The sequence below is a fragment of the Chlorocebus sabaeus genome, chromosome 15 (assembly GCF_047675955.1).
Source record: "Chlorocebus sabaeus isolate Y175 chromosome 15, mChlSab1.0.hap1, whole genome shotgun sequence".
Lineage (NCBI taxonomy): Eukaryota > Metazoa > Chordata > Mammalia > Primates > Cercopithecidae > Chlorocebus > Chlorocebus sabaeus.
Window position 1 is genome coordinate 23,703,905 of NC_132918.1, and position 10,260 is coordinate 23,714,164.

The 10,260-nt window shown below is 34.7% G+C and overlaps 1 pseudogene; it reads right to left on the reverse strand.

The window, feature by feature from the left end:
• Positions 1 to 271: 271 nt before the first annotated feature.
• Positions 272 to 1,533, reverse strand: LOC103221308 (lupus La protein pseudogene; annotated as a pseudogene).
• Between the last annotated feature and the right edge of the window lie 8,727 nt (positions 1,534 to 10,260).

Here is a 10,260-nt window from a genome sequence, read left to right on the forward strand (position 1 = left end):
TTTATTTTGCTCTTTTCATATAGTATATATTTTATTAGTTTCATATAGTATATATTATATTAGTTTGTACTAATACATTTTCATATTATGAAGGCAATTTAGGAAGAATCTTCCTTTTGATATTTGAATCACCTGAAATAATACAAACTGAACTACACATTCAAAAAATATTTCTAATCTGGATAACAGAAAAAAAGGACAAGTTAAATGGCAAAAAAACATTTTCCTTTCTCACAGGTGGACATTGAAGTGGACCCTATTTGGCTTTCTTTTTAAAAGATCTTCAAAAGAAAAGTTGTTTAAAACCTATTTAAAACAAATAAAAATTTGGTTTACTAAACTACTAGTCTCCACCACCATTTTCTCTTTGCTGTCTCTTTGTCTGTTTCTTCCCTTGCTCTTTTCACAGGTCCCATTGCACCATTTTCATTGCCACTAGCAAATTTCCTTTACTTGCTCAGAAAGTGTAATTTTCTTTTAGTAGACCCAGGCTGAGAAGCTTTATTACGCTTTCCTTTACCTTTAAATCTGTGACCCTTTGACCTCCATTTGTTTAGGGATTCTTGTTGGTCTTCTATACTTTTTTTCAATGCTTCTTTTTTCAACTTTCCTTCTAGTACTTTTCATCTCACTTCTTTTTTCCTTATTCGTAGGTTACCATTATTTGCATCTTTGGCTTTATCCAATGTTTCCTTGGCTTTTTCTTTAAATAGAATTATCCTCTCTTTTACTCCTCTGACAAAGTGTATCCATTTTATTTCACCATGATTTGAGAAAAGGATGTGTAAATCTTCTCTATAGGTCTGATCATCTAAGTCACCTGAAAATTTCAGCAAGCATCCAATCTTGTCTTCTAGAGATTTCATTTCAGCATCTTCCTCATTTAGCTCTCAGTTTAGCTTACACTTTATTTGTTTTCTTTCTTCTTCTTCTTTTTTTTTCAGAGTAATCTTCCTTGAAAAGTATTAGCAAGTCTGTGTTTTTGTGCTTCTGTCCAGAGGTATCTACACACTTTTTAGCAGATTCAATGGTATCAAACACGGCAAAACTCAATCTCTTAAGTAAGTTATGCAATATTCTTCCCATCTGAATATTTAGTGTTTAACCTTTGTCTTCTAACCATTCTTTTATGTCATCAAGAGTTGCATCAGTTGGGAAGCCTTTAATACAAACAGATCTGTTTTTGTTGTTGTTGTTGTTGTTTTTACATCATTTTTATACTTATCAGTCACTTCACCCAAGGGATTGCTTTCAGACCTTCTGATTTTAGTTTTATCTTCACTGATTTCCATGAGTTCTGCCTTGAATTTGCTCAGTGCTTCTACAATTACATTAAAGACCATTGTTAGATGGTTCAATCTGTTGAACTGTCTCATCTCCAAAGGTACCCAGCCTTCATCCAGCTTGATCTGTTTATTTAAGAATGTGTCCCATGGAATACTGAATCTCCAAAATAATGCTAAGTTTGATGACAGATTTTGGCCTTAAGGGCAGCCTCTTTTTTTTTTTTCCATTATCATCGTTTTCTCCCATTGTGGCTATCTTTAAGGTCCCGGTCCTGCAGAGCCACACCACAGGCTCATGAATAGCAACAGCAATGTCTCCACCAATGATATTTTACTAATGGTCTCTGTTACATTAGATAATGAGTGTTGTGATTATATAAGCTGAATGGACAAATTTCAAAGTTATTGAACACTGGAGCATACATGTTTTATCTGTCAGTCCACAATCATATAATAATCTGTCAATAAATCTACATCTGTTGTTTAGTTATAATATGTATATTTATATGTGTATACGTGTGTGTATGTATTACTAAAGTTGCTATAGAAACATGTCTTTCATTAGGATTACTTTTTAACAAGAGCAAATAAGTGACAGAAATGGAAACTATGATGCATTTTAACAAATGTGGTTGAGAACTACCTGATTTTTTATACTCAAGGACACTCTATGAATAATTTACATCAGCTACTTTTGTTGCCATAACAACAGTTTTATAAATTACTGTGCATATTTTCAGGCAATGTTTAAATACTAAGGGAGATGCCTAGAAGATAATAAGAAAAATTCATAAAATAAAAAGAGAGTGATTTTATTATAATATTCTATACCTAGTAATTAAAGTAATACCTGGAAACTGATGTTTTAAGTAATAATAGTTAACACTGGTGAATTCTTAAAAGTGCAATTTTTGTAACATCAGCTCAAAAATTCCCAACTGGTTTCTTACAATCAGTTGAAAATTATTCCAAGTAGATTGAGCAAGTCATTTAGAAAAGGATGCTAACTGTATTAAACTCTATTTTCAAATTAATGAAGCTAATTTACCATAATAAAATAATTGAGTGCTTTAATGATTTTTTTAATATACATTTTCAGAGTATTCCTTTATTTAATTGTTAAAAATAGAGATAATAATGTATCATTTAAAAAGTCTTACCAAATCCAAGTTTGATTCAGTTAATGGAATATTGACTGTCAGAAACCAAAAGCAATCATATACTTTCTGTAATTGCAGTCATTTGAATAAAATATCACACTTTCATATTTATTTTCCCTGAGAATTTTGTATATATCAGCACCTGGAAATTACACAGAAGCAAAATAAATATTTCTCTGAACCTACAAAAGACAATTATTTGATTTTTAAAAAATTTTTGCTACAAACCCACAATTTGCATCAGAAAATGAGGAATTTGCCAGAGTTTCCTAACTTTTTTAGGAGTTCTAGTTATTCTGACCATCGGCATTTTGAGTAAATCAATAGGATCAACTTATAGGTTGTGAATATAAAAATCTGTTTATATAAAGTCAGAGGTCACTACCAATCAGAACCAAGTATATTATATAGGTGAACTGATTTATGAGGCCTACCTATTGATATTGACAGAAGACAGGGAAATTCTGGGTAGAAGATGGTGGTTCCCTGGCAAAGACCCCACCCTCAAGCCTGAAGACCCCTGGCCCCCAAATGAGGTCAGGAATTTTTGTTCGCAGGCCCAAAGAATTGCCCTTTTCCTGCTACACCCCCTATCCTGTGCCCATATTAACCCGAGACCTTAATGGGCACAGACACAAGCAGCTGAACATCCAGAGGAACAGAGGGGCAGGGTGGCAATGCAGAGAAAGACAGAAGAGAAAGGATGTCTGGACACAGAAGGGTGTTCAGCTAGGGGCGGAGAAGAGTCTGAGCCGTGGGCCTCTGGATTCCAGGGGAAGACCACCTTCCTACTCCATCTTCTGCTTCTAGCTCCCCATCCATCTCCATCTAGCTGAGAGCAACCTCCACCACTCAATAAAACCTTGCCCTCATCCTTCCAACCCAAGTGTGATCCAATTATTCCAGTACACTGGGCAAGAACTCAGGCTGTCACACCGGTCCCCCTGCCCTTCTGATAAGGCAGAAGTTCTATTGAGCTAATTAACACAAGCCATCTACAGACAGCAAAGCTGAAAGAGCACACTGTAACACATGCCTGCTTGGGCTTCAGGAGTCATAGAAACCCACCTGTAGATGCTGCTGTGGAGCTGGAGCCCCAAAGCACTCTCCAGGGCCTCTGCACCTGCCCCTCTACATGCTCCCCCTAGAGGCTGGAGCCTCAGGGCAGAGAGGTGACCAAAGGAGTGAACCACACTCCTATAGCACATCCTGCCAGGGAACTCTCCAGTTTCACTATCACAGAATCAAAGCAGATTAGATTCAGGAGGAACGAGTGAGAAGACAGATTTTGAAATCTTGGAGATGAAAAAGTTCTAAATGATTACAAGGGTGACTGATGAATAGCTTATGCAGGAGTCAAATGCATCTTAACATTCCAGCACCATTTTGTTTTGTGTGTGTGAGTTGTCTTTCTTCTAACATTCTCAACAACAGAGGACATAGTGATTTGTTATTGTCAAGCTATACCATTCCACAAACAAAGTGCAGATGCAGGACGGCTGTGTAATGATGTGATAAATCAGTCAATTTGAAGCTGGCAGAATATCATTATCATCGCTTTTATTTAATAGAGGAGAAGAGAAGCTTTTTGAAATTGATCTCTAGGTAATGACTAAAAATAATTGAGTTAATATTGAATTTTACATAGAATGATAAACTGCAAATCAGTAAAACTGCTAGTAAAAATATGAAACACTTTTAAATTTATTTTTTAGAAATTATCCAAAAAGTAATATAAAACTCAAGTTAAATGGTGTATTATTCTGGGTTCTCCAGAAACAGACACAATTATACTATTATATACAGTATTATATTTAAATATACACATTTATATTCATATGGAGATATATGTGTTGTATTATATCTAATGAGGTATGTGTGTGTGTATGTATATAAATTATGCATATATGATTTCCTAGAAGGAACTGGCTTATGTGATTGTGGAGACAGAGCAGACAAGTTGCAGACCCAGGAGAGTATATGGTATAGTTCCAGTACAAGTCCAAAGATCTGCGAACCACAGGAGGTGATGGTGTAAGTTTCTAGTCCAAGTTTGAGACTGAAGACAAAAGAAGATCAATATCCAAGATTGAAGATGGTCAGGAAGGGAAAAATAATTCTTTCTTTATTCTATTCAGGTCTTCCACTGATTGTATGAGGCCCACCTACACTGGGGAGGTCAATATGCTTTACTTAATCTACTGATTCAAATGTTAATTTCATCCAAAATCACTCTCACAGACATATCCAGAAATACTGTTTCACCAAATATTTTGGCTAAAAACTTTGGCCCAGTCAGGTTGACACATAAAATTATCCATCACATATAGCATGGTCTTATCACAGTATTTCACATTTCATATAATGCATATACTCTTATTAAGTGTTCTGAGCACATTTTTAACAATGTGGTACCAGTTGCTTAAATGATATTGTGCAAAACTTTTTTCCCCTTTTTATCACCAAAGTGTATTAATAATATTGTTAACTACCTGCCATAAAATATATTTTACATAGTTTCAACACTATAGAATCTCTAATCTGATGCAATATTTTTTATCTGATTTAATATTACATACTGCTTGTATATACATATTTATAATTAATAAAATGTGTAATGAAAGATACAGAAAGAGAGAAAAAGGAGCTACGTGCTGTCAAGTTTCAAGAAGATTGTGCTCTAAGTGTTTTTTGTATTCTGCCAGTTATTTCAAACTTAGAAAATAGTTAATAAAGCTAATTTACCATAATAAAATATGAAACAATGAGATACGAGGTTGTTGGTTTCAAAATAGTACCACAAAAACAAATTTAATCCATGTTGTAGCCAAACAGAAATACTGTTAGCACCAAGTTCTCTCATTCATTATTTTATCTATGGAAAATGCGTGCAGGGCTATGCGTTTTATTTCATATTTAATTTAGGTAGTGTCTTTGTCTGCAAAGTTAAAGAGAGCCCTCTAAGATTGAAAGCAATATTCCTTTTGTTCTAAATTGTTACTACTGTATACTTCAGTTGATTTAATGGAAAAAAAACAAAAGCTGGAATTGGAGCTACAGCACGGGTAGGGATTTCCTACATTTGTTTTGGATTACCTTCTCTTGGTATCTAACAGAAGATGAGTATCTCTAATTAATGACATCATGTACTCTGCTAAAGGAGCAGAATCAAAACTCTTGTACTGGACAGCAGCTGCCACCTCCGTAACTTATTTTGCTAAGATGATTATGATTAAACTTCATGTAACTAAGAAAGATAATACAGTGGGCAATAGATCTACACATCTAATAAGTAGGTAAAAGAAATTTATATAAAAGTGTTGTAAAAGCAAACAAAAATCCTGTTTCCAATGAGCACTGCTTCTAGTGATAGGAACAGAAGAGACACTCCATAAGTAGCTTTAAATATCTTCTCATACTTTGCATTATTGCGGTGTTCATCTATCTTGCTGAGGTGATATATTGAGACTTGTCTTTGACTTTTTACTTGAACAATGACAAGTTGGAAGTAGCTGACAAGCTGAAGTTTTCAACAAATCCTTTTTATTGCATTCTCCACCGGATGCGTCATGCCCGGAGAGAGGATACTTGACTTCCCGTGACTGTACTGGGGAATGAATAAGGAATTTTTGAGTCACTAAAGGAATTTAGTTCCTGCTATTTTCTTCATATGCCTCCTGTTTAGACTGATACTAACAGTATTTTAACCCATTTAAGTGGTTTTGAAAAAAAATTGCCTTCACAGATCTTTGTCATGTAACTTAGTTACCATGAGTTGATAACATCATGTAATGAATTATTTTTAACTAAAGAATCAACTCCGAGCAGAAAGTTGCATTGGAATTTATATTTTAATAGCTGGCAATGGCAGCAAAGTGTAAGGGAACTAGCAAAAGATAGAGATATAATTGTTTCCTTAAAAGATGTGAGATTTAGAAAACAAAAGAGAACCTCGAGCAGTCAGGGTTCTGATAGATGATACAGATCCCAGGCCCAGGATGGGCAGTAACTTCATTTGACCAACTAGACTGGGATACAATAAAAAATTGATGTCAGGACAGCAAAGAGCTGTAAATCTTAAGTAAAAAAAATGTTCATGATCAAGTAGCTCTGGCTTTGTATATAGTCATTACTGCCTATTTTTATTTGGTTGAGAGATTGCCTGGATTACACGCTTGTCAATTATTGAATTTGGATATTTAAGTGTAAAAACAGAAACACGTATATAGTAAATTTCAGTAAATCTTTTCTTCTCTTCCTCCTTAAGCACGTAGTAAACATGTTCAGGGATCTATGCTAACCACTTGCAGATGAATATATATGCATATATATGTTCATATATACATACATGAATACATACATATACACACACATCAGTGGTTCTCAATCTAAAATAATTTTGTCCCTCAGGAATATTTTGTAAATGTTTGGAGATGTTTTTGATTGTAATTGCTGGTGAGGAGGTGCTACTGGCATCCAGTAGGTAGAGACTAAGGATGCTACCAAACATCCTACAATGCACAGCACAACCTCCCACAGCAAATAATTATCTAGTCCAAAGTACCAGGAGTGCCAACGCTGATGCTTATAGACTAATGGATCTAAAGAACTATGCACTATAAGACTGTAATAATATTTTTTAAATGCCATTTTATTTATTTTCATAGTTTTTTGGAGGAAATCTATCCGAATATTTCTTATAATTAACTACTTAGCCAATCCATGCAAAAGGAAACTGAAATCTCAAACCTTTTTTGATAATTTTTACATAATAAATGATAATTACGTTTGTCTGAAGGACCCATAATAAATTGAAATGATTCATGGAGGATTATGTCAAGTTCAAGATATCTTTTCATTACCATGAAGTTTGATTTATTCCAATTATGAAAGTGAAGTTGCACCATGTAAAATACGTGTCTGCTAAGAATAAAGCAAATTCAAAAATTCATTCTCTTTCGTTTTAGTGCAAAATGCTTTAAGAAAATACAATGTGAGAATCACATAAAACTTATTTGGAATTGTTGGCACCATGTCATTATGCTATTAATGACTCATATATTTTAAGACATACTGATGTAGATACAATTAATTAGGATAGTTCATTACCTACCTGTGATTATTTACAGACATTTTAATAGAATTTATATTTAAGACTATTTCCCCAGCTGACAAGCCACAAAGTGTCTAAAATATCATAGGGATTCATTTTTTTTTTTTTTTTGGCCTATGGCTTTTCATTTCATGATTATCTATTTAAGCAAAAATATCCTAGAGCAAAGGTGTAATAATATTAAGAAAACAGCAACTTAGTATAATTTTTTTTGGAAGGAGGATTAGTAGACAATCACTTCTAAAGATCCAGAGATAGAACACAGAGCAGATAAACACTGATAATGTCAAAAGAGAGCTAAGTAAGCTGGGGAGCTGACTGTGGTGAAGAATACCTGGGCCAGGTCCTCAGGTATGCTCTTTTCACAAAGTATGTTTTAGTTTGGATTCTGACCAAAGCAGACCCTAAGACACAGAGTTAAGTAAAAATAGGTAATATAACTAAAACAATGGGCAATTAAGGAAAGGAAAGAAGAAAATACAATAAGGGGTGCATTAATAAGCATGCTACTGGTGTGAGAAATTAGGGTTCACTTTATTGGAAATTCTCTAGGGAACTATATAAGCCATGACTTAATATTTTCACCCTAATAGACAGAAAATGTGTACTATCTATCCAATCAAACACTTTTATTTTCCAGAATACCTTCCCCATAAGCTGAGGTTTCTCTTGTGGTATTAGGCAAGGAAAAATCATCAGGCACAAACATAGAGTAATACACATACAGGAAATGTCTACTGCAGCTTTAGACGAACCCGGGGTGGCACAAAGAAATAAGGGGCAGACTATCAACAAAACCTACTATGGGCTGGGTGTGGTGGCCCACACCTGTAATTACAGCACTTTGGGAGGCCAAGATGGGTAGATCACCTGAGGACAGGAGTTTGAGATCAGCCTGACCAACATGACAAAACCCCATCTCTACTAAAAATACAAAAATTAGCTGGGCGTGGTGGCAGGAGCCTGTAATCCCAGATACTCGGGAGACTGAGGCAGGAGAATTGCTTGAACCTGGGAGGCTGAGGTTGCAGTGAACCGAGATCGCACCACTGCACTCCAGCCTGGGCGACAGATCGAGACTCCGTCTCAAAATAAATAAATAAACAAATAAATAAATAAATAAATTTTAAAAACCTACATGAAGTATTTAATATGTTCCTCAAAATAACTAATTATTTCAATTTAAGAAGCAGGAAAACTGAAAAACTGAAACACAGTTTGGTAAGAAAACTGAGGTTCACTGTTGTTAACTAACTTACTGTCAATTCCCATAAGCTTATAAGAGCTGTAGTGAAGTTTGAAACAGAGATATCCTAGCCTGTAATCACATGCCTGTGACTTTGCATGAAATGCACTAAAGATACAATGAATACTAGTGCTACATCAAGGTAACACTAGGCTCCTAACTGACGTGACATTGAAAAATATATTGATTTAAGGAATCAGATAAAAATGCTGAGAACAGGGTAACATTTTGTTCAAGGATAATTCAAAAATATATAATACTTAAAAATACGTGTGAAGGATTGACCATACAAATTTCTAAGTGCTAATTCTTTTAATGCTACTGAGAAGATCTTGGAGACAGAAGAGTTCTGCAAAATCAAGTTACCTGCTACCACCATTTGATTTCAAGAAAAAATTAAAACCACAGCAGTGTCTTTCTAGTTTCTCGAAATATAAGAATTAATACATATTCTCTGTGGAAAGAAGAAAAAAAGAAAATTATATAACAGGAGGCAAGGCCTACCAATGAGCATTGCACACACATATAGAAACTCTACACAGGATGAAAAGAAATTTGAGGAGAAATAAATATATATACACACACACACATATATACATATACACATACATATATACATATATATACACACGCGTGTGTGTGTGTGTGTATATATATGAGAGAGAGAGACCTGATGCTGATTCTGAGATAAACTAATCTAAGACAGAAATTAACAATGATGAAAATAATCGGTGATGTAATAAACACATGGCAAGGGAATGAAGGAAGAATACGGTAGCATTTACAAAGAGAATCACTGACAGTTCAGAAACTCATTTTTCTCCGTAGTTTAGTAGCTTGGAAGAGAGCCAGCACAGCAGGTCTATGTTAGGTTAACAAAAAAACAGGCTGGCACAAGACGGTAAACTCAGAGGTTCCCCTTTGTAATATGCCTACTTCTCTGACCAGAGCATTTCCCACTTTGTAGTTGTATGGATGTTGTCTTCCCCCGATGCCATTATTGAGTGATACAGGGACAGAGACATTCTCTACTAGACACTTTACACCAGCTATGACAAAGGCTGATCATATATGCCTGACCTAAGCCATGGAATAATACAAATTGTGGTGGGGGAGGAAGTTATGTGTACTCTGCTAGATGACTGAATATATATATATATTTTCCCAATAAACCTTGTATAATGTCTTATCAATGGTGTGTGTCTTGAGGCCTCTGCACAATGGTTTCCATGTATTTCCACACAGTCATTCTTGTGTTTACCAGATTTTTTTTGCATTGATCACTTGAGCAGAAATTCTCAGTTAACTAAATTTTACCTTCAAAATATCTTTGCTTCTCAAATTTCAATCTTGTTTCCCGTCAACCAGACACCATAACTCTTCTCTACTTACTTTCAGAGATTACTTATCATGGTGGTAAATTTTATTTATTCCTTTTTTCTATCAATGCTAACT